General features: G+C 44.3%; 1 protein-coding gene across 8 annotated transcripts in view; it reads right to left on the bottom strand.

The window, feature by feature from the left end:
* Kank1 (KN motif and ankyrin repeat domains 1) overlaps positions 1–24,108 on the bottom strand; it is a 195,238-nt gene that overhangs the window by 101,494 nt on the left and 69,636 nt on the right. For 7 of the 8 annotated variants that reach the window (XM_029472382.1, XM_029472388.1, XM_029472386.1 and 4 more), the window contains 2 exons: positions 15,113–15,240; positions 10,017–10,175 (listed from right to left, as the gene is read on the bottom strand). The gene's annotated coding sequence lies outside the window, so the exon portion shown is untranslated. The remainder of the gene's footprint in view (positions 1–10,016; positions 10,176–15,112; positions 15,241–24,108) is intronic. The other variant, XM_021151518.1, reaches the window with a different exon arrangement.

Raw genomic sequence — 24,108 nt, 5'->3', positions numbered from 1 at the left:
TCAGCAAGTAGGAGTTCTTCAGATACCCCTGGTCTTTGCCAATTTTGTGTGTGTGTGTGTGTGTCTGTGTGTGTGTGTTTATTTGCGCACCTTTATAAAAGTGTATGCAAGTGCCTGTGAGGACCAGACATGGGCACTGGGTCCCTTGAAGCTGTAATTACATACATATATATGTACATACATACATACATACATACACATCTGCTATGGGTGCCAGGACCTGAACTTTGATCCTCTGATAGAGCACCAACTGCCCTGAGCCATCTCTCCAGCCCTCCCACCCCCCAACTCTAACTAAGCACAACAAGTGTGAACCCTTGGGGTTCTCTGTGAGAGCAGGTCACACACCCTGAGCCATGTCTCCAACCCTCAAAACAAACTTTTGGCCAACAGAGAGGAGAGCAAGCGCAGTCCCTCTCCCTCCTCTCGTCCTCCCAGCATCCTTCTTGGGACACTGCACGAAAGCATCTTCCTGAGCTTATTTTGGTTAATTGAGGAAAGGCAAGCTAAGGTTTATGACCTGGGTGTCACACACATGGCAATGCTCCTCCTGGAAGCAAAGCATGGTCTGGCTTCCTTTCAGTTAGCACCTGCCATGAGGCTAGCTGTTGTTGTCAACCTGACACAACTTAGCGTCACCTGGGAAGAGTCTCAAGGAAGATTGTCTACAGTGGCTGGGCCTGTGGATACGCCTGTGGAGGATTTCGAATAATCCAGTCCAGTGTGGGTAGCACCATTCCCTAAAAAGGGAGTTCTGCACCGTGCAAGAGTACAAGCAAGCAAGCATGCATGCATGCACTCATTCTTCCCCAGCTAGGTGTGACTAGCTATTAGACCTTCTTGCCTAGACGTTTCCACAATGGTGGACTGTATCCTTGAATTGCTCACTGAAATACGTCCTTTTTGCTCTGGGTTTCTTTCTGTTCAGCCTATGTCATCACAGGAACAGAAATGCATCTCAGAGAACACTGAACACAAACCCAAGCTTTAACCTCAGAGCAAGTAAGCAAATGGCCAACCTCAAAAGATGGGACCTCGCAGAACTCGCCAACAAACAACAGATCTTTTGGCATAAGAAGCTCTTTAAGAGTGACTGCCAGAAATGGGTGGAGCAATAATAAACGTGCGTGGAGAGTGGGGTGGGGCGTGGGAAGGGCTAGGGAGAGGAACGGGTAGCATCAGGTATGTGCTGCAGCTGCTTCCTCACCTAACAACAGTAAGCTCAAGCACAAAGCAGCAAAACCACTGTGTTTACCTAGCCCGGCCACACGCCTGAGACGTTCTACTCTTCTCTACATTACTAGATATGTCGGCACACTGTATGAGAATAAGAGGACTAAGATAGACTTTTCTCCTCATCTCTCTCACACTTAATTACTCAGCGGGATGATCCTGGGCAGCAGTGGGAGGCATCTATGACCAGAAGTGATCCGATACTTTATTTTTAAAGGGGGTGGGGTTTCTGGCTGCCCATCAAAGGGCAGCGCACATTACAGTGAAGTAGGATTCAGTCTTAAAAAGTTACCAGGTCCTCATGTTACAACATAGATGGAACCCGAGGAATCCAAGCTAAAAAGTAAAATAAGGAAAGCACTGAAGGGTGAATAGTATGATAGTGCCTACAGGGGTCCTGGAAACAGTCAGACTCACAGACGCAAAAGAAAAGTGGCTGCCGGAGGAAGCAGGGAAGAAGTGGTCTAAAGAGGTCTTGTCAAGGATGAAGGATGATGAAAAAGAATTCTGAGATGGTTTGCGCAACCATGTGAATGTGCTTAGCATTACGGAACTATAAACTGAAAAAGGTCTAAAAAGGTTATACACACACACACACACACACACACACACACATATATATATAAGTAAATTGGGAAAAAAGTGTGTGTGTGTGTGTGTGAGAGAGAGAGAGAGACAGACAGACAGACAGACATACAGACAGACATACAGAGACAGAGAGAGAAGAGCTGGTTTCAGAAAGCCAGGGCCTCTTACATCCCCAGCCTGCAGTTTTCAGAATGGGATGTGTACTTTTTCTCCTCTCAGCAATTCTTTTGACCTTAGAGACAGCCAAGGAGTTACAAACTGACAGAGCACATGTTTTTGCTAACTGCTGCACTGAGAACGCGATTGCTAACTGTTGCATTGTTCGCAACAGAAAAGACTTGAAAAACAAGTAAGTGCTCATTAAAACACAACACCGATAGGAGATATCTCTGTACAATAGAGTGCTCTCCCCATTGAAGGAGAGTAAGCCTAGACATACAGAGGAAGAAATCACCCAAAATCTGCAGGCAGACGTAAGACCAAACAGGCAGACGACATTCTGAGCAGACCCTTAGGAGGAACTGCAATGGCATGTAAGTATGCAGAGAATGTGTAGCAGAACACACAACAGATGCATCCCAGGGGTGGCTCTAAAACAACCCTGATGAACAGTGACGATCCTACTCAGTCTTTAAAGTAACCCATAGACGTCATCACCACATCTTTATTATTCTGTGTGGTGCTTACACTCGAACCCAAGACCTTACACACAGCTTAGGCACGCATGGACTCACACCTCCAGTCCCAGCAATTAGTTTCTTAAAAAATAAAGGTTAGAGGCTGTTCTGCTTCTCCTCACGGGAGTGAACAGTCTGAAAGGAAACCAAGAAAATAATTCCAGGATCTGAAGAGATGGCTCACAGAGGTCTAAGTTTGTTTTCCAGCATCCATCGTGAGTGGACTCAAAACCACCTGTAAGCCCAGCTCTAGGGGATCAGACACACACACACACACACACACACACACATACACACACACTCACTCACACACACAAATACAGTAAAGCAAATGATTCTGTTGGTTGTGGTGGTAACTGATGCCTGCAAGCATAGTACCTGAGAGGTGGAAAAGGCAGGAGGATCAGGAGTTAGTTCAAGGTCATCCTCAACTATATGACAAGTTTCAAGCCACCCTAAGTGAGCTCATGAGACCCTCTGTCTGGAGAAGGGACAAAAGGGAAAGGAAGGGAGAAGAGAAGAGAGCTAGTTCTTTTTACAAGGGTAAAATACCTGTTAAAGGTAATTGGCTTGAAGCAGATCTGTAAACTAAAGACTATATAAAACTGTGCTATAAATTAAAGAAAACTCAAACAGGAAGAGACTGTAAGTACCTAGGAATGGTGGAACAGGCCTGATTTCCCAGTACTTGGTAGGCTCAGGCAAGAAGATCACAAATTCAGAACTTGTCTGGGCTACACAGAAGACCCTGTCTGAGACACACACATACACACACACACACACACACATACACACACACACACAAAACCACCCACATTCACAGAATACAAATCTTAAGGAAGACCCTGTCTGAGAAAAAAAAGAAAAACAACACCCACATTTACAGAATACAAATATTAATGTTTTAAGATGTCAATAGTAGGGCTGGAAAGATGGCTCAGCAGTTAAGGGCACTGACTGCTCTTCGAGAGGTCCTGAGTTCAATTCCCAGCAACCACATGGTGGCTCACAACCATCTGTAATGGGATCCGATGCTCTGTTCTGTGTCTGATGACAGCTACAGTGTACTCACATATATAAAATAAATAAATCTTATTTAAAAAAAAAGACGTCAAGGCTACCATGAGTCACCAATGCATTCTATATACTTACTACAAATAAACCCAAAAAAGAGAAATAAAGACATGGAGCCTTTCACTCATGTGGGGCTACAAGGGATAAGAATTCCAAATGATGCTGAACACCAGTGTAGGCACCCACGCTCGCTACTTAGGAAAGAGTTGTAGCGAGGAGACAGCATGGCCTTGACAGGGACAGACAGACAGACAGAGCAGAGGCCACCGAGTGAGCAGACAGCTCTGTCAAACAACGCTGGGAAAACAGTATATGAAAGAGTGTCGTTGGGTATAATCCCACAGCACATGAAAATCAACTCCAAACGAGTGAATGATTTCAATGTCAAAGGTAAAAGCACAAAACTCTTAAACAAACAAACAACAAAACAGAATACATTGGTAAATACATACAACCTTCAGCAATGGATTCTCAGATACATGGACGGCACCAAAATCCAAACGTTCGTCACAAGAAAGCAATGAAGAAGGTAAAAAGAGAGAGAAATATATCTGCAATCAACATCTGATTATAGCAAGCATTCAGAATATGCAAGGAATCCCATAACTCAATGATCAAAAGACAAATAATTGAACTTAAAAACCAAACAAACAAAAACCACCAAAAAAACCAAAACAAAACAAAAAAAACAGGCAAGGACTTGAATACACACCCCTCCAAAGAAAATATACAAATAGCCAATAAGCACATGGGAAAAAAAAATCATCAATACCACAGGTTCTGTAGAAATGCAAGTCCTCTGGCTGGTGAGATGGCTCAGTGGTTAAGAGCACTGACTGCTCTTCCAGAGGTCACGAGTTCAAATCCCAGCAACCACATGGTGGATCACAACCATCAGTAATGAGAAACAAACAAACAGACCACAGACATGAGACAAAAGTGAACACCTGAGTGGTAACAGTCACACAGAAAAATCTAGTAGATAAAATACACATACATACATACATACATACATACATACATACATACATAATAGTATATGTGTACCATTGGTACCAGAGTATATGTGTACCTTATACAATGGAGTATCATTCTGCCCCATACATAGCTGGTACATTCTGTCATCTGCCTAATTCTGTGAGAACACACTGAGTAAAAGAAGCAAGAAACAAAAGATCACACTAATGTCTAATTGCTTTTATGTGAAATGTGAGTTCATAGAGACTGGGGCAGATCAATGGTTGCTGGTTGCTGGGGAGGCTGCTTCTGCATCCCGGGTCTTCTTTTGTGGTGGTGAAAGGTATTTGTACATGAATTAATATTTGTGCTATGAAACTTTTGTCTTACTAAAAATAAAATTTGAGAAAGAGCACTTCGTTGGCGCAGGAGAGGTGGCTCAACAAGTAAGAACACTTGCTGCTCCTTCCAAAGGACCCAAGTTTGGTTCCGAGCACCCCTATGGCAGCTCACCACCACCTGTAAATCAGATTCAAGGGATTTAATGCCCTCTTTATGGCCTCCACAGGCACCTGCACACACATGTCAGACACACAGAGAAATTAAAATGAATACACATGAATTAAAAGTCACTTTACAAAAAGAGACTAAATCCCCAATTCTCTGTTGATGCTTTAGCATGGAGAAGCTAACGTTAGGACAGTGGGACCAGCATCTATGAGGATCCTCTGCACCTAGCTGCCACTCTGAGCAATATCCCCCGCAGGAAGGCCTATGGTGAGGAGGGGAAGAAACGCGCTCCAAATCCCGGGTCTTACGTAATCCCGGATCCCAAACACCGGGGACACGTGCCTGGAAAATAAGTGAGTTTGCTCAGTCGGGGCTGAGAGGCCATGTTCTGGCTGTTCTTGTCTTTCCAAACATGATCTATATATGAGCTATCAAATATGCTCCGTGTCCTTCCTCCTTTCTGGTAAGAAACTGAACCGAAACTGCTGCTTCCAAAGTCCATGCAAGGACCTTGGTTAGGAGATCAGGGTACGGAGATTTGCTAGAAAAGCTGTCGGGTCCCCCTTCATCAGGTTCTGTAAGTAAACAGTTCCCTGGCCTCTGGGTTAACTCATGAGCGCCCTCTCCAGGAGCACACCAGGAAATGCAGGAGGAGAAGGACAGTGTATTCCGAGAGCTCTTGCCCTCCTGATTGAGGCGAGCTTGGATCTCAGCGCTCCAGTCTCCCCGGGAGAGACTCACACCAAAACACTTATTTTCTGACAGGTCAGGCAAAGTAATTCCTAGTTAATCCTTTGCCAACAGGGACCAACTATTAAAACTTAAGACACATTTCTTGGGGTCATTTCAATGTGATTATTAAAATTCAGAATGGGAAGATGGGGGTGGGGGAAACTTCGACTAAGAGCCCTCGTTTTAAAAGCATCTTAAAATCTCTTACCTTGGGCTGGAGAGATGGCTCAGTGGTTAAGGGCACTGGCTGCTCTTCTAGGTCTTGAGTTCAATTCCCAGCAACCACATGGTGGCTCACAACCATCTGTAATGGGGTCTGATGCCCTCTTCTGGTTGTGTCTGACGAGAGCTACAGCGTACTCATATAAATAAAGTAAATAAATCGTTTAAAAAAACTCTTAACTCCTTCAATGGACATGGTCCTTAAAGTCTCTCGACTGCTTAGAGGGACATGGTTTGCATCAATGAGAGGGTTCAATTGAATAGCTTTTTATGATGTGGAAGGGTGATGGGATGCGATTTGGACTGTTGAGATTTTATGTTCAGTTGTTTGTTAAAAACTTTGTCTCGGGTGGAGAGATGGCTCAGTGGTTAAGAGCAATGACTGCTCTTCTAGAAGTCCTGAGTTCAATTTCCAGCAACTGCATGGTGGCTCACAACTGCCTGTAATGGGATCCGATGCCCTCTTCTGATGTGTCTGAAGACAGCTATGGTGTACTCATATACATAAAATAAACAAGTAAATCTTAAAAACAAAACAAAACAAAAAAACCTGCGTCATTAAAAATTCCTAATGCTGCAGGTTATGCGGGGAAGGAAATGAGAGGTGTGGACACGTCTTCTGCTTCCAGTCTCCACACCCCTCCTGGTTTCCATCAGTGCCATGTTGGATCCGGGGTTCACCGTGTCCCTGGTCCCTGACAGCCACCATGAAGTAGGGGTCTAGGGAGAATTTCCTCTAGTTCCGTGAAAAACAAGCAGCAGTTATTGCTATGATCTCCGCAAACCTTGGATCTGACTTTCTGCATCTTTATAGTAAGGCGCCAAAGAAGGATGTCGTAAGTCACTGCTCTATCAGATACAAAAATGAGAGAGGGGGGATCTCTGAGAAATGAACCAAGCTCCTGAGTTATTATAGTAGATATAGCTATAGATACATTAACAGCATGGAAAATTACAAATTTTTAAATATTCTAGAAACTACAGAAACCCCACCCAATGTTGTTGAATGTTTTAGGAGGTCTACAGTTATGGATCTAACCTCTGAGAGCAAACCCCCTGGGTTCTCTCCCTCACTTCATCTTTTCTTAAAACACCCCACAAAATACAAAGCAGCTCAGCTAATTAACAATTTAATCGTGCCTCGCATTCACTTTAATCCGGGCACACTGCCTCAAGCTTTGGAATGAAAATTCCATGTATGGAATATATGGAAGAGGATTTAGAGACTTACACAGTCAAAAAGGAATCATAATTCCTGCATTTTTAATCGTCCGTCCTCCCAGCCTATGATTTACCCCACAATCCTCACCAGAAAATAAAATGAAGAAAGTTTTGAGGAACGAGTTATTCTCAAAGTAAATCTCCTACCAGCCTCTGTCAATCATGTTAGCCCTGTCCCCCTAGTTAGCTCTTTCCCACTTCCTGCCTGAAAACCACATTACTCTTTAATTGCTTGGCGACTTCCCATTTTATTAAGAGGCAGAAAAAAAACGTAAAGAGCCAAAACATGGAGATGAGGCCCTGGCCGTAAATTGTCCCCTTAAGCAATGAAACTTAACTTCTCCAGTGTGATGTGGTGGGCTCTGTGGAAAAGCCCTACATGTGCAATTCTGCCTAAGCCCAGAGCCCCCATCACTTACAGCCAGCCCTACAGTTCTCAGGGCTGAGGGCCATTCATCAGGGCCAGGCTAGTCGACTGCATGCTCTCTAGAGCCAGTGTGAAGGGCATAGCCAGGAGTCAGCTTTGTCCACTACCTTTGCCCACCCCAAATTTCTCTTCTGTTCTCTTGGGGTGAAAAAAGCAGAAGAAACAGGTGGGATAAGTCAGTGCTGGGGGTTGATGTGGCATATGGAAGACACTAGGTTATAAATGGAGGTGGGCAAAGAGGATCTGTAAGAAGCACAGCCATGAAAAACTGTGCATCAGGACTATGCCCCATCTGCCATGCTGTTTCTAAGGGAGTCGAACTATTCTGTCATAATCCAATGAAAACTGTGGCTAAATTTTCAGACTCATGAATTCAGAAGAAACCACGTCTCTCCTGTTCATTCAATGCCCCAATCTCCATTTCTTCCTCTGTAGTGAGACAGAAATCATTATCAGATTATGCCACATCCTGGAATGTGCCAGCACGTCTGGCCTCTGAGGGCTGCTTCCAGTGGGTCGCAGAGACTAAGTGGGGTCTGGTGTTTCAAAGCCTGGGAAAGCATCCGCTGGTGACTTCTCTAGAAGGCTGCCAGCCAAGAAACAAAGGCAGCTAGTGTTATTAAAGCCACCCATTGATGGGTACAAGAAAGTAGATTTTTGATGCTGTTCAGAAAGCCTTGCAAGTGCATAGCTGAGAGAGAGAGAGAGGGAGAGAGAACAAGAAATTCAGCAGGGTTACTGCAGAGGGAGATCAGAAGGTAGGATACTCATGTGCATTTTCTTTTTTAAAGATATTTAAATTTTTATTATTTTATCTGTATGAGTATTTTACCTGCATATATGTATATGCACCACAAAAGAGAGAATTCAATTCCATAGGACTAGAATTCTAGACAGTTGTGAGCCACTATGTGGGTGCTGGGGATTGAACCTAGGACCTTAGGACCTTTGCATGAGCAAACACCAAGCCGACTCTCAAACCTTCTACTTGGTCTCTGTACCCGTTTTACTGAGTATATGAATATGCATTATTTTTGCCATTAATTTTAAAAGAGCTAAAATATGTAAGAGAATAATGACTAATACTTTTTTTCGGAACTACCAAGTCCTAATACTAGGGCTAATACCAAGTCTTAACATGAGAGTAACTGTGTCCTACATCCAGAGCCAAGATTGGGTTTGGAAAAGGCCTTTAGATACCAGAGTGCCAAAGTTTTCCAGGTCCAGTGATTTCCAAGCAAGTAGACGGGATTTCCTGAAACAAGACTGCCTTGAACACTTAGAAGCACTGGTTATTGAGTTGATGGCGTCATTGCCTAAGACAGTAGGTACCACTTCTTTTCTCCTTCTTAGAAGCGGGGCCCCGATGATCTCGGGATCATCTTTCCTGGCACCCAGCCAGCACACTCACCAGGAATTTGGCTCAAGTCTAGGAAAGGCCTCTGTGTTTACTTTCCCCACAGAGGACCACCCCATAGAGAAAACGAAACAAAATTACTGCGAGGCCCCAAGGACATACAGTTTTGAGTTGGAGGCCCCAAGGACATAGAGTTTGGGTTGGAGGCTGTTAAAAGAATTGTATTTGGCTACTTGTTTAGGGGGAGAAATGTCGATCTCAAATAGTATTTCAAGCTAAAGTTCAAGTGGATGTATTTAAAATGTCAAGGTCATAAAACAATAACAAGAAAAATGTAAGGAAATGTCCATGCGGTCTGGTGGCTGAGATACCGTTCCGCCTCATGTCTTCTAAATGCAATCAATGAACTATTTGACACCCTGTTATAGACACAACCCCTACCCCACAAGACTTACAGGGAAAAGTAAATCAAAAAGTTATTGCACTCAAATAAGTGCTCAAAGGGCAAGAAGGCAAGACCTGAAGTAAGAGAATTTTGCAGGGTATGATCAGCCCGTTAGGAGGATGCTCCCGGGAAATCTAAGCTGGAGCCTGCAAGAAGTGATAAAGGAAGGGCTGGGAACACTTCTATGCCGGGCCAGGTTTCTGAGAGCATAAATTGACCTACTTAATCTTATGCACAGTTATGAAGATGAGTCCTGAGTCGAAAGCCAGGAAGTTTGAGAAGTTAATGAACAAGAAGCCCAATGACCCCAAACACCAGGATCTAGAGTCTTCATTCTAGAGCTGCCTCTCTGAGCACTGGACTACAAGGAGTGTGTGTGTCCATCTGTGTGTGAGTGTGTGTGTGTTTTAGCATGCGTGTGTGTTTCTGTGTGAGTGTCTCCATATGTGTGTGTGTCTCCACGCTCTCTGTGAGTCTGTGTGTGTGTGTGTGTATGTTTGATACACATGAACATTCCAGCCAAATGAACAGCACCCACAGAACCCTAGAGGCAGAAAGAAGTTGGCATCTTACCCTGCACAGAGAGGCAGCCAAGCACCAGAACGCAGTGACCACGGTGACAAGAGGTGGGGATGGAGAACAGACACAGCCAGATCAGGCCCTAGCCTGCAGGCCTTGATGAAGAGAATGTCAGGATGGACTCAGGCAAGGGTGTGCCACGAGGGACCATACCTGAAAGAATTACAGACATCAGTTGCAAGGACTGCAGCATCCTTGCTTCCAAATGAGTCTATGCAGCAACGATAAAGGAACATATATACTCCACTATCTACATGTTTATATACAGTCAATAGCACCAACATGACTCAAGGCCAAAAAAAAAAACAAAAAAAGACTAATACTTCTACAGTAAGAATTTTAGAATTCTGGTAAAATAGAAACAAAAAACAAAAAGAGCCATTTCTCTAGCGAAATGAGCCAAGTGCCTGGATAGGAAAATCTACAAAAGAACAAATATGAATACATAAGAAAGAGTTCCTATGTCCATAAAGAACTCCATGCATTTCTTTGTTATTGCTTTAATCTCATGCATTTCTTGAGAGGGATGTATGTGTGGTGGTCAGAACTTGCAGGAGATGGTTCTCATCTTTCAATTGTGGCCCTGTGAAGGGAACACAGACTATTAGGTCTGGCAGCAGATGTCACCTGCTGAGCCATATCAGCTCCCCCTTCCCTGACCCCACTGTGTAAAACCTTTGTTTATTTCGTGTGAGGACGGAGGTGGTATTTGCAGGCACCATGTTGCACATGTGACTGTCAGAGAACATCTTGGGAGTCAGTTCTCTCCTTCCACCATACGGGTCTCAGGGAAAGAACTTAAGTCATGAGGCTAGGCAGCTAGTGCCTTTACATGCTTGAGCCATCTTTCCTGCCCTCTTACTACGTTTTAAATGTGGTGGCGCACGCCTTTAATCCCAGCACATGAGAGGCAGAGGCAGGCAGATTTCTAAGTTCGAGGCCAGCCTGGTCTACAAAGTGAGTTCCAGGACAGCAAGGGCTACACAGAGAAACCCTGTCTCCAGGAAAAAAAAAAAAAAAGTGTTTTTTCCCCCCATTGTAAGCAGTTATGGGAACTGAGACCTCTTACATAGTGTCAGAAGGACTATAAACTGGTTTAGTCTTCCAAGTAAACAGAGTGAAAGGGCCCTTTCTTGATTTTTACACTAAGGAAACACTTAGAATGGTTTCAAATGTACAGTTAGGAGGATGGTTATGTTAACAAACACACCCAAAGGGACTTAATAAGTAAAGCACACTTCTAAAATCAACTTCTCAGTCACCTTTGATAACTACAAAGTCACTTTCTCAACTGATAAAAGCAGGGGTGTTTTTGTCTTTAAACTCTGCGTTAGCACACACGGCCCAACACCGGGAGTCCAGTGATCTGACAGAGTTAGGATCACACTGTTTTCTTTTGTGGTGCGGAGATGGAACCCAGGCCAGCGAGCTTGGCAAAGGCGCTACTGAGTGCTGAGCGCTCTCCCCAGCACTGATGATGCAGGGTCACTCCTTTGTTCTACCTTTTCTCCATTCAATACACCTTCTTCTTAATGGTAGACAATGACTACAATTTTGAGGCCACCTGGTTACAGTGAGACTCTCTTGCAAACAAACACATGAACAAAATTAAAAAAAAAAAGCCAAATCTTCAAGAAAAGAAAAAAAAAATCAACCACCAGGAAATAAAAACATCGTATACTATTACAGTGGTTCTCAGCCTATGGGTTGAGACCCAGGGTGGAGAGGGTCACATATCACAATTCATAACAGTAGCAAGATCACAGTTATGGGGTAGCATAACTTTATGGTTGGGGGTCACCATACAATGAAAAACTGTACTAAAGGGCAGCAGCCTTAGACAGGTTGAGAGTCCATGCATCTGAACACACACATGTGTGCGCGCACACACACACACCACACACACACTACACACACACACACACACCACACACACACACCACACACACACACACCACACACCACACACACACACCACACACACACCACAACACACACACACACAACACACACACACACACCACAACACACACACAAACCACACCACATACACACACACCACACACACACCACACACACACCACACACACACAAATGTGTACACACACACAAGTACATACACGTTTTTAAAAAGTGAATTTGTAGAGTTTCCAGTACATAACAAGTGATTGAGACACTATTACCAATCCCCACATCTGATCATTTATCATATCTATCTATATGTTACTACAATTCTACACTAAACTGCATAGATATATACATTATGTATCCATTTTTAAAGTAGGGTAAGGGAATTGAAGTGGTTGGAACAAGAATGGCCCCCTTCAATTCATATAGCAGTAGCCTTACTGGAGTAGGTGTGGCCTTGTTGGAGGAAATGAGTCATTGGGTTGGGCTTTGAAATTTCAAACGCCCATGCCAGGCCCAGTCTTTTATGGATTAGGATACAGTTCTCAGTTAATGCTCCAACATGCTGCCATGCTCCCGCCATGATGATAATGGCTGGACCTCTGAGACTGAACGCAAGTCCCCAGTTAAATGATTTTTCTTATACGAGTTGCCTCGGTCATGGTCTTTCTTCACAGCAACAGAACAGTGACAAAGGCAGGGAGTCAGCTTTGTCGGTAGAGTACCTTTGTCACATGCATGAAAACGCATGAAGCCCTGGGTCTGAGCCCCAGTGTTACATATGCTGGTTGTGACACACAACAGTCACCCTGGCACTCAGGAGATGAAGCCAGGAGGATTAGGGGTTCAAAGTCACTCAGAAGGATGGCTCGGAAGGCAAAGGCGCCTTCTGAACAAGGCTGGCAACCTGAATCCATCCCAGAGAACAACTAGTCAGGATGACTCTCCTTCCTCATTGACATGGCTTCTCGGGCCCTTGCTCTCCCCACCTGGCACTCTGTGGCTTATCTTTATGCGTGGAACATCAAGAATGAGGATAAGGACTCAAAAGCAGACGTCTAGAGTACACAACAGCTACGTCACAGACCATTCCGTGACGTGCAGTGGGCAAAACACTTAATCCTCTCAGTCAGTTTCCTCCCCTGTAAAAACCAGGTTAATAACAGCTGCTCACCTCTCTCACAGGTATGCAGTGAGGATCAAACAAGTGTGTGTGTGTGTGTGTGTGTGTGTGTGTGTGTGTGTGTGTGTGTGTATGTGCTCGCGCACATGCGCACCTGTGCATGCTCGCACATGCCTGTCTGTCTCCAACAGCCTGGTTATCCCTGTTTCTGCTCTGCCATTATACTTAAACTCTCTGCACTGGCTGTGGCAGAGATGGTTGTGTGTGAGCTTCAGCTCACCACAGCTAATGCTAACAGTAGGACACTGTCAGCAGTTTAGTTTCTACTGTGAATCACCGATTTGGTAACAATCACATTTCATTCAAAACAAGCATAGCATTTTTTAAAACTGCGTGAGCATGCACTTACATGTATGTCTACAAGACAGCTGTAGCAGACAACAACTATTGCGCATGTATCAAGTAAAGCACCGTCCTAAAGTGCTCTACAAGGGAGGTCTCACTGTTATTTATTTACATTGTGTAGCTAGGGAAACTGAGGCAGACTAGCCTCAGTGTGTTCTAAACCCAGGCATCTTACTCTAGAGCCTGCTCCCGTCACCCTTATGGGCTGCTGTCCTACAACTCCACTAGTGATAGCACAAAGACAGAGTGCAGAGGTGACAGTCTGTTAAATACTGGGTGAGAGGGGATATACACACAAGAAACACTGGGATCTCTAAAAACAGACAATGCTGCTCAAATTACAACCCTCAAGGGTTGCTGGGCATCACTGGTGACTTCTCTATCCTGAAGCTTAGGAGCTAGGCACAAGTTTCTGAAAAGCAACTAGAAGACTGTCCCACCAACCCCAGAAAGACCATGGTTGCAATTCATCCTACAGATGACCATGCATGTGTTCAACAAATAATCCAGTAATGAAGCTTCTAAGATCACAGAAAGAAGTGATGTGAACAGACAAGGGAAGGCCAGGGCCGAGAGACTGAGTATTAAATGCAGCCGTGTAAAATGGTGTGGAAAGGGGATTAATTAGCATGTTGTTGAAGTATGGGGAACAGCCTAGTGGTGGGGTTTATTATCTCAGGAGTCCAAGTTTACAAGGGTTACAAGCTTGGACTCGTCAGTCACTTAATTTCCCAGAGCCTCAGTTTTCTTAGAGGCAAATGATGATGGAGGTACTGACCTCACAGCATCGTTAAGTTAATAAACCGGAAGGCCGAGAAGATGGCGCTGTAGGTAAAAGTGCTCGCCTGCAAACCTGATGGCCTGAGATCAGTGCCCACAATCCACAGGGAAGGAGAGGACCCAGCCCTGAACACTGCCCTCTGACCTTTGTGCGCATGCATGCGTGCACACAGACAGAAAGACAGACAGACAGACAGACAGACAGACACACACACACACACACATATATAAACAGTAATAAAGGAAAAATAAATAATCTTTAAAGGAGCCAATAATTTAACGCCTACAAAGGGGATGATGCGGAGCCTGGCAATAGGGCAAGACTGTAGTAAATGCCAATCATTTCTAGACCAATCTAGTAACTGAACCACACACACTCCATAAACTGGGAAAATAACTCAGTGGAATGTTAGCATCTCTGCAAGGGATAATATTTTTCTCTTAAATTCCCTGTATTTTTACTTTTGTCATTTGAATTTTTAAACCAGCAATATATTAATATTTAAACATTTCCATTTATTTCAAGTAGTCTTAATAATACTCCTCTTGACCTAATAAATTCTTTCCAGTATTAAGCAGGTCTCTGCATACCATATTTATGGAAATGGAGTATTTTATTGATTTAATCTGAGGAATAATACATTTCACCTCCATTCTTCAGCGTCAAACAGGCTGCCCGTATTTCATCCTATAAAAAATATTTTCTGCACTCTTATACATTTTCAGATTAAGAGAGTTCTGAATGGAATATTAGAACATAAAAAAAAAAAAAAACCGGCGGAGGGGAATGAATTAATGTCTGTAAAAAGTAAAGTTATAGAGGACAAACATGACAACTCCGTGATGGTTATAAGAGAAGAAAGTATAACCTTACCTTAAACCACGTAAGGTCAGAGGTTACTGCAATAAACATTTCAACTCCATAGACAACTTTTGTAGTGTGGCCAGAAGATGGATGTGATTCAGTGGCTCGGCAGTCCGTCCAGGATGACCACAATCATTCTGAGAGGAAAGAGATCTCATTGAGGGAAGGGTGTCAGAGCCATCTCCTTTCTCAGTTCAGAGCAACAGACCAGCGAGACAATGATCAGGGTCAGCACTGCTTCAGAAACCAAACCTCGACCTCTTTCCTGCTGGGGGCAGGAGCAGGAAAGAACTGAGAAACTGCAAAAACCAGTCTCTCGGCTCTATGTAGAAGCTAGCCGCCACCTTTATGGTGAATTACCTTCACTCTTTCAAAGAAAAGGGCTTGGCCTCTGGTTACCTTTCATCTTCAGTCCTCACATTATCATATCATGTATATGCACTATAGCTTGCATATCTGTGATATGTAAGATATAAGAACTTCTTTTTCATGCCTCTTACTAAATCCACTGACGTAATACATGTGTCTAAGAGTTCTTTTTTTAAAAAAAGGTTTATTTATTTATGTGAGTACACTGTAGCTGTCATTAGACACATCAGAAGAGGGCATCGGATCTCATACAGATGGTTGTGAGATACCATGTGGTTAGTGGAAATTGAACTCAGGACCTCTGGAAGAGCAGTCAGTGCTCTTAACCACTGAACCATCTCTCCAGCCCCATCTATGACTTCTTAACAAGTAGCCTGGATTCCTCCTATAGATTGCCACCAGTCAGCCCTCTTGCTTAGGGACCTGCTTTCGTCCTATTACCTGCACAACCTTGAACAGATCGATGGCCCTTGTCCCTGAGTTCTTGCTTTGCTCTACTAAGCAATCAAGCTCCAATGCCAGCTTTCACACCTTCGTGGTGACATGAAATCAGAGGTTCTCTGGGTATGACTCTCGTCCCCTCCACCGTGCATAGTGTAACCAGGTTATCAGCTCTTCCATAAACCTTGGCTCCACTATAAATAAGATGAGACAACCTGGATGCCGCTGTGAAATCTGTTAAACAAGAACAGCGCATCCTTGTGTCTCACAGATCCCGTCACAGGCACTCAACAGCACTAGCCAGACCCATCCCACCTTACAGACCACCACCAACCCCAAGGCTCTCTGACCTTAAAATTTCTCAAGTCCTCTTCAACTCAGATCCTTAGTGTTAAAGATTTTGTCTTCTGCTGGCTTACAGTTCGCCCATGGTCTTCTACCAACACACTATGTGCTAACGGTTTCCAGTTCCTTCCGTCCCAGAGAGACTAGTTTGACTGGAGAAAGCCATATGTTCTTACAACTTCCTGTGTAGCTATCATGTCCCCTTGTGGGGTATAGGCTTGGGTCCCCAGTGCCAGCACAGTTTGTCATTCTCACACCTTAATGCTCACACACCACCTAACACACCTGCCTGATATGGCATTATGTATCCAGTTTAACTGTCCAGCTGGGAGCAGATGACTCGGAATAAGTTTTCCTTCAGCGTAGATAGTATTGGAGTTTTTATAAGTCAATTCTCCTCTGGATCAGCTCTACCAGTTACTCTCTGAGGTCAAAACAGGCCTTTATAAAAGGTTTCCTTTACTAAAAGGATTTGGAAAGGTTTCACCATAAAGAAATAATAAATGCTTGAGGAGATATATTTACCTGGATTTGACTCACTCACAATATGTGTGCACTTTAAAATATAGAGTTACCCAGCTATATATAATCCTTGTTCATCAGGTTCAGTAACCATGGAGTACCAGGCACATCTAACCTGCTGGGACACATAGGTTCTGGGATACGTATGAACATGGCTCAGCACACTTGTAGAAGACACTGAGAAGCAAATGACAAAAGGATGAGTACCACTTATTGACCGTTCAGTCTAAGGATCTCCTCATGTGCAGCATCCATTAGATCTCACACCTAAGTGAACATGTCCTAATTCTTCAAACTCATAACCAAGCTCTCCACAGCATCACCAATAACTTGCCATGGGAAAAGATGATGGGTTTCTACAATTTTATCCCAAAGATGATGGATAAAGAACTAAAGGAAGGTCTTGATGGGCGATGAGTGGGAGATGCAGAGACGTGGCAAGAAATGCAAGAAGAGTATCTGATGGAGAAGTGGAGCCACTACAAAGGTGAGAGAGGCACACTAACAGGAAGGGCATGCAAGCACAAAGAGATGAGCGTGGTGTCTTGGAAACACACAGGAGGCCTCAGCCTCAGCCTTGAGAAACAGGAAACAGCAGATGGCTCCTAGGTGCAGTTTTCAATATGGCTGAGATGGGGTCAGGGTGGAGGGTTGGGGGGTGGGGGTGGGGGGGAGAAACCAGGAGGGCAAATGGAAACAGTAGACTTGCCTGTCAAGAACTCTGAGGCTGACTGCCGGTCACTTTCAAAGACTCTGCCTGACCTACCATTCTGATAAAAACACCTGAATTCTTTCATTTCATTCCTGTCTCTGAGAAATCCTAATGCAGAGGAAGAAGGCCTTGTTTGGATGGACAGTTTCAGAGAGTGGAGCAGCTAGGTTTACATCTCGGTGGGCCATGAAACAGAGAGCTAGCAGGATGCAACACAGTGCGTGATGACCTTCCCCAGGGACACACTACTTCCTCCAGCCAGCTCCCGAAGTTTCCACCAGCAGCTCCCCGAAATAATACCAGCAGCAGCTGGAGACACCTCAGTCCCAAGCTGTCACAGCACATATGCCTGACCTGTCCCTGCTCCCTCCTCTCTCCTCTCAGAGTCTGACGAGGAATGGTTGCCTGCTCTGCCAACACCACCCTGCTTGCCCGGTTTTTATCTCCCTAAGAAGTCTTATAGAACCATTCAACACTTGACGCTGTCAACCCCGGAGAGCTGGCATTCAGCCGGCTGCTTCAGGAACACGATGGTTACTCACACAGATAAAAGAAAAGAGATCACAAACCGGCAGCACCGTGTTGGGTAACTTATAGAGTTAAAGCTCAATTATTTTAAAGTAACATGTTTCATCTTTGAGAGGACTGTTTGTTCTCAACTGTAGGTTTAGAAAAGTCAAGACTGAAGCTTTTAAGTGCATTAGCAAGCATTTTATTGAATCCTCTTCCACTTTGGCATATTTGCAGGGCCAATGTAAAACTATAATAAATCCCCAACCAGGAACCAGCTGGTATTATTGTAACTGGCTTTTCCCATTGATTTTAGTGGAAGCACTATGTCAGTTAATTTTCTACACCTTTATTTTAATGACTTGGTGAGGCTTTTTAAACTCCTTTAACTCACTGAAATAATTTCTTCTAAGCTTTGATTGTAAAACAATGCCATATAAGATACCCTTTCCCGTACTACTAGTTATTTTTCCAGAAAAGGTGACAGGCCCGTCACGTGAAACATAAGGAGTTGATACTGTGAAGAGCTGCCCATGAGAATGTCAAATCCACTCTCCCACAGCCCTCAAATACTAGGATAGTATTTATTTCTCAGTATTATATTCTGGCCACACATGATGACACACCTTTAATCCCAACACTCAGGAGGAGAAAGAGAAGGAGAAGCAGCTAACACCGCCACCAGACACTGACCTAGGCTTTATTTTATGTGCACACACAGGCATGCACACACACAAAAACACCAAGCCATATACCTACTGATTCTTAAGACTCTTCTCGGCTGTGTCTTTGCTTTCTCAGCTGTAATCCCAGAGGCTAAGCACACCCCTTCCACCAGCTTCAAACAGCTCCTGGCTCCATCCATTCTGTTGAGCGTCTCTAATAAACACAGACTCCAGTAAACTCACTTCTCTTCCTCTATGTTCCTTGATTCCTGAAACTATTTGTGGCTGAAAACCAAGGCTGCTCTATCAGCAAATGCTTTCCTTTCTTCCAAAGGTCCTTGAGTGGCTTATCCGTTAGCGGCGTTAACAACGTCCGTAGTAACAGTGAATGCCCGAGCCCTTTTGTCAAATGTGAAGCATGCTGTGATATATAAATATTTTATGTATAGCCCGTGCTGCAACTCTAGATGCCAAGGGCCTCACAGAACTCTATGACAATCACTGTTCTATCAATACCAGGTATAGGCTTTGGTATCCTACGTGTCCTTCCCACTTAGTCCTAATTATTAACCCAAATGTCTATTTTGCACTGCACCAGTCTGAAATTAGGACAAAAGCAAGCAGTTGATAACTAAACCTGATGGCACTCACAGCTCTTTGCTGAAGCCTGAGAGTAAGAGGTCTCACCTGTGTGACCCTGCAAGACAGGTTCTTATCAAAGACTATGAGTGGAACCAAATGACTCGTTGCCGGAAAGGGGGGAAACACACACTTTGATTAATTTATCGGAGATTCAACGATAGTGCTAGAAATTTGAAAACTAACATGGGCACAATAGAAAAGTTTGCAAATTGGCTTTAGAAAGTCAAGCAAATGTCTCAAATTCCCCCCCCCCCCCACTCACACTCAATAGCAGGTACTGGGCCACACATCTCAGGAGCCATGAGCAAGTCCAACTGGCATCCCCAAGGTGTGGATGCAGCCACAGAAACCTTAGAAAATTGGCTAGGTGACCAGAGAAAGCACAGCCTATAGACCACTCCACGGTACCCAGCACTTAGGTAGCTCATCACTGACTTAGGGGCAGGACATTTGCTCGGTGTCTTTCTCTTTTAACTCGTAGTTACATATGACTCTAGCTTCCCAGCTTCAGGCAGGGCCACATCTGCCCTCTGCCTGCACCCACAGAAGGGTGGGAGCCCCAAGAGAAAGCCCTGAGGTTGGAAGTATACTCATGTGACCAAGCCTGACCTCAAAAGTGGTCCAAAAGTGGCAGGGACCACTATCAACACAGGACCCAAAGGCCTTCCTGACAGTGTGGCATGCAATCAGGTCTAGAAGCTTGATGCAACCCCAAGAGGGAGGTGTCAGCCCCAGGAAGGAAGACTCTCGAGAACAACCAAGGTGAACTTTGTAACACGAAGAAAGATGCTCTCAGAGAATATTCAGTCACTTAAGAAAAATGCGATAATCCCCGAGTCTCTAGACTGTGCACTAAGATTCATCCCCAAGTCAAAGCCACCATTGACTGAACAAACAAGAGGGAAGGAGCCCAGTACCCAGAGTCTATATTTTCTTAGTTCTGTGTCATTGACTTTCAACATTCTTCATAAAGGAGACTTAAAGCAGACACCGTGAGAAGGCTTGGACCACGGAGCCTTTCACTAAAACCTCAGTCTAACTTGTCATCACTGCGGGGTAAGATGTCTGCACTAACAGAGACAGGCACCACTGAAAGCATCAGGTGCTGACAGCCACGGGGCCTTGGGAACAGAATAACTAGAACGTGAACCATGCTCCCTCTGAGTCAACATCAGCCTAGAGCCCAAAGCGGTCGCTCCCCTAGGGTAAGGTTAATGGCTAAATCCACAAGGGCGAGCTAATGGTATGTGCAGAGATAACACCTCTGTCCTTTCGTGCAATCTGTGGCCTCTTTGGGGTTTTTTTGAAGAGGCCACCATATCAAAGAAAGGCCACCTTCCCACCTCCGGACACACTCCCTGTGTCCTGGCTCCATTTCTGCTGCTGTAACCAGTGGCCAGACAAAAGGCAACAGAGGGAGTGAAAGGCATCTTTCTACACAGCTGGTCTGCAGAAAGCTGAGAATGGAGCTGAGAAAAGTAGGGACAATGGGTTGGTTTTTTTGTCTTTGCTTTTTATTTTTTTGTTTTTTTTTTTCCCGAGGCTCCTAAGCTCTTAGGAGTACTTCAGGATCCTGATAGATTCGATAGATTCATTCCTAAGTCAGTTTTGTTCCTTGCAGTGAAGGATTCCCCATGGAACTATCTCTTTCATGTACCACGTTTGCTGGGTATGCTGTGGTAGGGGATGGTGGGGAGATGCCTGGTAGATTAGAGCCTGCAGCTGCAAACATCAGAGGTGGCTAGACCTCACCTCCCTCCAAACACAGGTACTTCCCCTTTCACACTTCACTCATCAAACTATTTGAAGCTGGCGACTGAAAACCCCAGTGCACATTTCTAACCCAGGCGTGTGGTCAACTACGATTTTCACCTATGTGCATTTTTTTTTAAAAGATCCAATAGATGTGAGACTTTTCCAATAGATCGCTAGCTGGAAGCAGCCACCATGAAACCTAGTTAAGGAGCAGAGTGAGTGTAAGAATAGCAGCTGTGCACGGTGGCTCACACCTTTAACCCTAGCACAAGTGGCAGAGGCAGGTGCAGCTCTGTGAGTTCTAGGCCAGCCAGGACTACATAGTGACACCCTCCTTCAAAAAAAAAAATGTTCCAGAGAGAAAAGTATGGCCTATACTACAAAGAGAAAGTGCTTTAGACACCCACAGAGGCGGTGACAGAAGAGCTGACAGTGTCAATAAAGGGGAAGGTGACACACCAGGAAGAAGCCAGAATGAACACAGCTCCAGCCTCATGGGTCCCCATAGAAGAGGGGAAGCCGACGCCACATGCCAAGCAAGCTGACTTTCCTCTCTGTGAGTGGCATTAGGGGCTGAGCCCTCAAGAACAGACTGCTCAGTAAGAAAGAGCCACAAAGTCAAGTGGAAGAGACATCGAACTAACAGGTAAACAAATATATCACAGAAACTACACATATATTCATCAAAGACACACACACACACACAGTCTTATCCCTTATACACATACACTGAAAAAGGTAATGCGATTCCACCGAAAGCCATACAGGCACAATGTCAAATACACAGAGTAAGGAGACTATGAAACATTCCAAAGGGAAGGTACTAAATCACGGCACACGGATCAGAACACATCAGATATCTCACTGGCAACCTAAAAGCATGGAACGCATGGACCATGGGAATGACATAGTTCATGCCCTAGTAAATAACTACCCATCAAGACTTCTGTAGCCAGCCAAGAAACTGTCTATCAAGATAGAGGCATAAGGGCATTTGATCACCAACTAAGGCAGAACTCCACAGGGGAGAAGAAAGACAGTGTCAATCTCAAAAGACCGACACAGACAAGAATAAAGTTCACGAGAGAAACAGATGAAGGAAAAGTAAGAAGGAATCCGTCACGCGGGACTCAGGTAAACAATAACCCCCCGCCCTCCCCGATGAAGGGGCAGAGAGAAAAGAACAAACAATAATCCAACCACCGGATTATAAGAATCTGTAAACATCTTTCAAAGAGCAACCTCCAATTGACAATTAAAACACAAAGACCAACTGACTTAAAAACCACAATCCAATAATCCGGGGGAACTAGCAAGCTAGAGACAGAAGGCGAGGATGGAAACCAAGCAAACCAAGCCACACCAAAATTAGCGATTTAATAGGTCACTGTTAGTAAATGGGAAAATTCATTGAGAAGATACAATAAGTGTAAACACACACATACACACACACACACACACACACACAGAACAATGGGACTTCCAATCTCATGCTAATAGCCATAAAACCCATTCAGTCTTGATACAATAACAGTCCATCTTTAGATGGGACATTGAAACTTCAAAATCAACAAAGAAAATTTGAAAAAACTGGAAATCTTTTTTATGTTTACTTTAATATTAAAAATTCACTTGTTAATTTGCATGTGTGTTTCTGTATATAAAAAAAAAATCAACAAAGAAACTTCAGAGCTTAAGTCACACCACTGATCAAACAGACTTAAATAAGGCTCTCTACAGAGTATCCCACATACCAGGTAACAAAATACATTCTTCTCTGCCGCCCAAGGGACCACCTCTAAAACAGGTCACAAGACAGTCTTAACAAAGACAGAGGAACCCAAATAATTCCTGTATCTTAGCAGACCAGAGTAAGCTAAAGAGCAGAAGCCAATAGCAAGAAAAAAGTTCAAAAACTACACAAATGTAAATCCTCATGACTTTTTTTTTTTTTTTGGTTTTTTGAGACACGGTTTCTCTGTATAGCTCTGGCTGTCCTGGAGCTCACTTTGTAGACCAGGCTGGCCTCGAACTCAGAAATCCGCCTGCCTCTTCCTCCTGAGTGCTGGGATTAAAGGCGTGCGCCACCACGCCCGGCTTCCTCATGACTTCTGTATGACAATTTTTTTCTTTTTAAGTTAGGCCTAAAAATAGCACTTCTCAAATATCAGCATGCTGCAAACTCTCCCATGGGATTTGTCAAATCTGACTGTTTCCCACCCGCCTCAGAACTTCTGATTCAAGAGGTTTGGGACAGAGCCTGTGTGTTGTATTCCTAAGGAGTCCCCAGGTAATGCTTCAAGTCCACAGAGCACATTTAGAGGCAGACGCTGCCAGCTCTCCGTGAGATGATGCATGGTTGGTGCTAACTAGAGATTCCTCCAAACATTGCAAACCAAAACACTTGCTCCAGGAAAGTCAAGGGGTATTAATAGCTTACAAGATAAGGTCCATCAGTCTAAAATAAAATCAGTTTCAGAAGAAGCGCCAAGTTTATCTCATGCTTCCTACATCTCTGAGGCGAACCAGCATGCACAGCCTCTGAGTCAAACATTACCGTTCCCTGTGACCCTCAACAAAGAGCCACACAGACACCCAAGGCTCGACCTGAGAATGGCAGATAGCTCCACAAAGTGCCACAATGCAGTGGACGCAGAGGGCTAAGCATAGCAGAGCGGAGGAAACTCAGCTCGCCGTTCTCAACACCACGGCTTGAGAACATGGCCCTCTGCACCTTGCGAGGCTGCCATGGTGGTCCTGGAAAGGCTGTCTATGGCAGTCCTCAAAGGAGGCTGCTTCCACTGCTGCTGCCAGGGAGAACCGTGGGGACTCTATCCCCACTGCAGGCCTGCGATCCTGCGATGGTAAGGAGAGTGCATCTAGTCTGCAGCTCCCAAACTTTACCCTATCAGAAGTAGACAGAGAGGGTTCTTTTGTTTTTCTTTCTTTTTTTTTTTTTTAAGATTTATTTATTATATATAAGTACACTGCAGCTGTCTTCAGACACTCCAGAAGAGGGCGCCAGATCTCGTTACGGATGGTTG

Source organism: Mus caroli, chromosome 19 (assembly GCF_900094665.2).
Source record: "Mus caroli chromosome 19, CAROLI_EIJ_v1.1, whole genome shotgun sequence".
Classification (NCBI taxonomy): domain Eukaryota; kingdom Metazoa; phylum Chordata; class Mammalia; order Rodentia; family Muridae; genus Mus; species Mus caroli.
The sequence above is the reverse complement of the archived record's forward strand: the minus strand, read 5'-3'. Positions and strand labels throughout refer to the sequence as shown.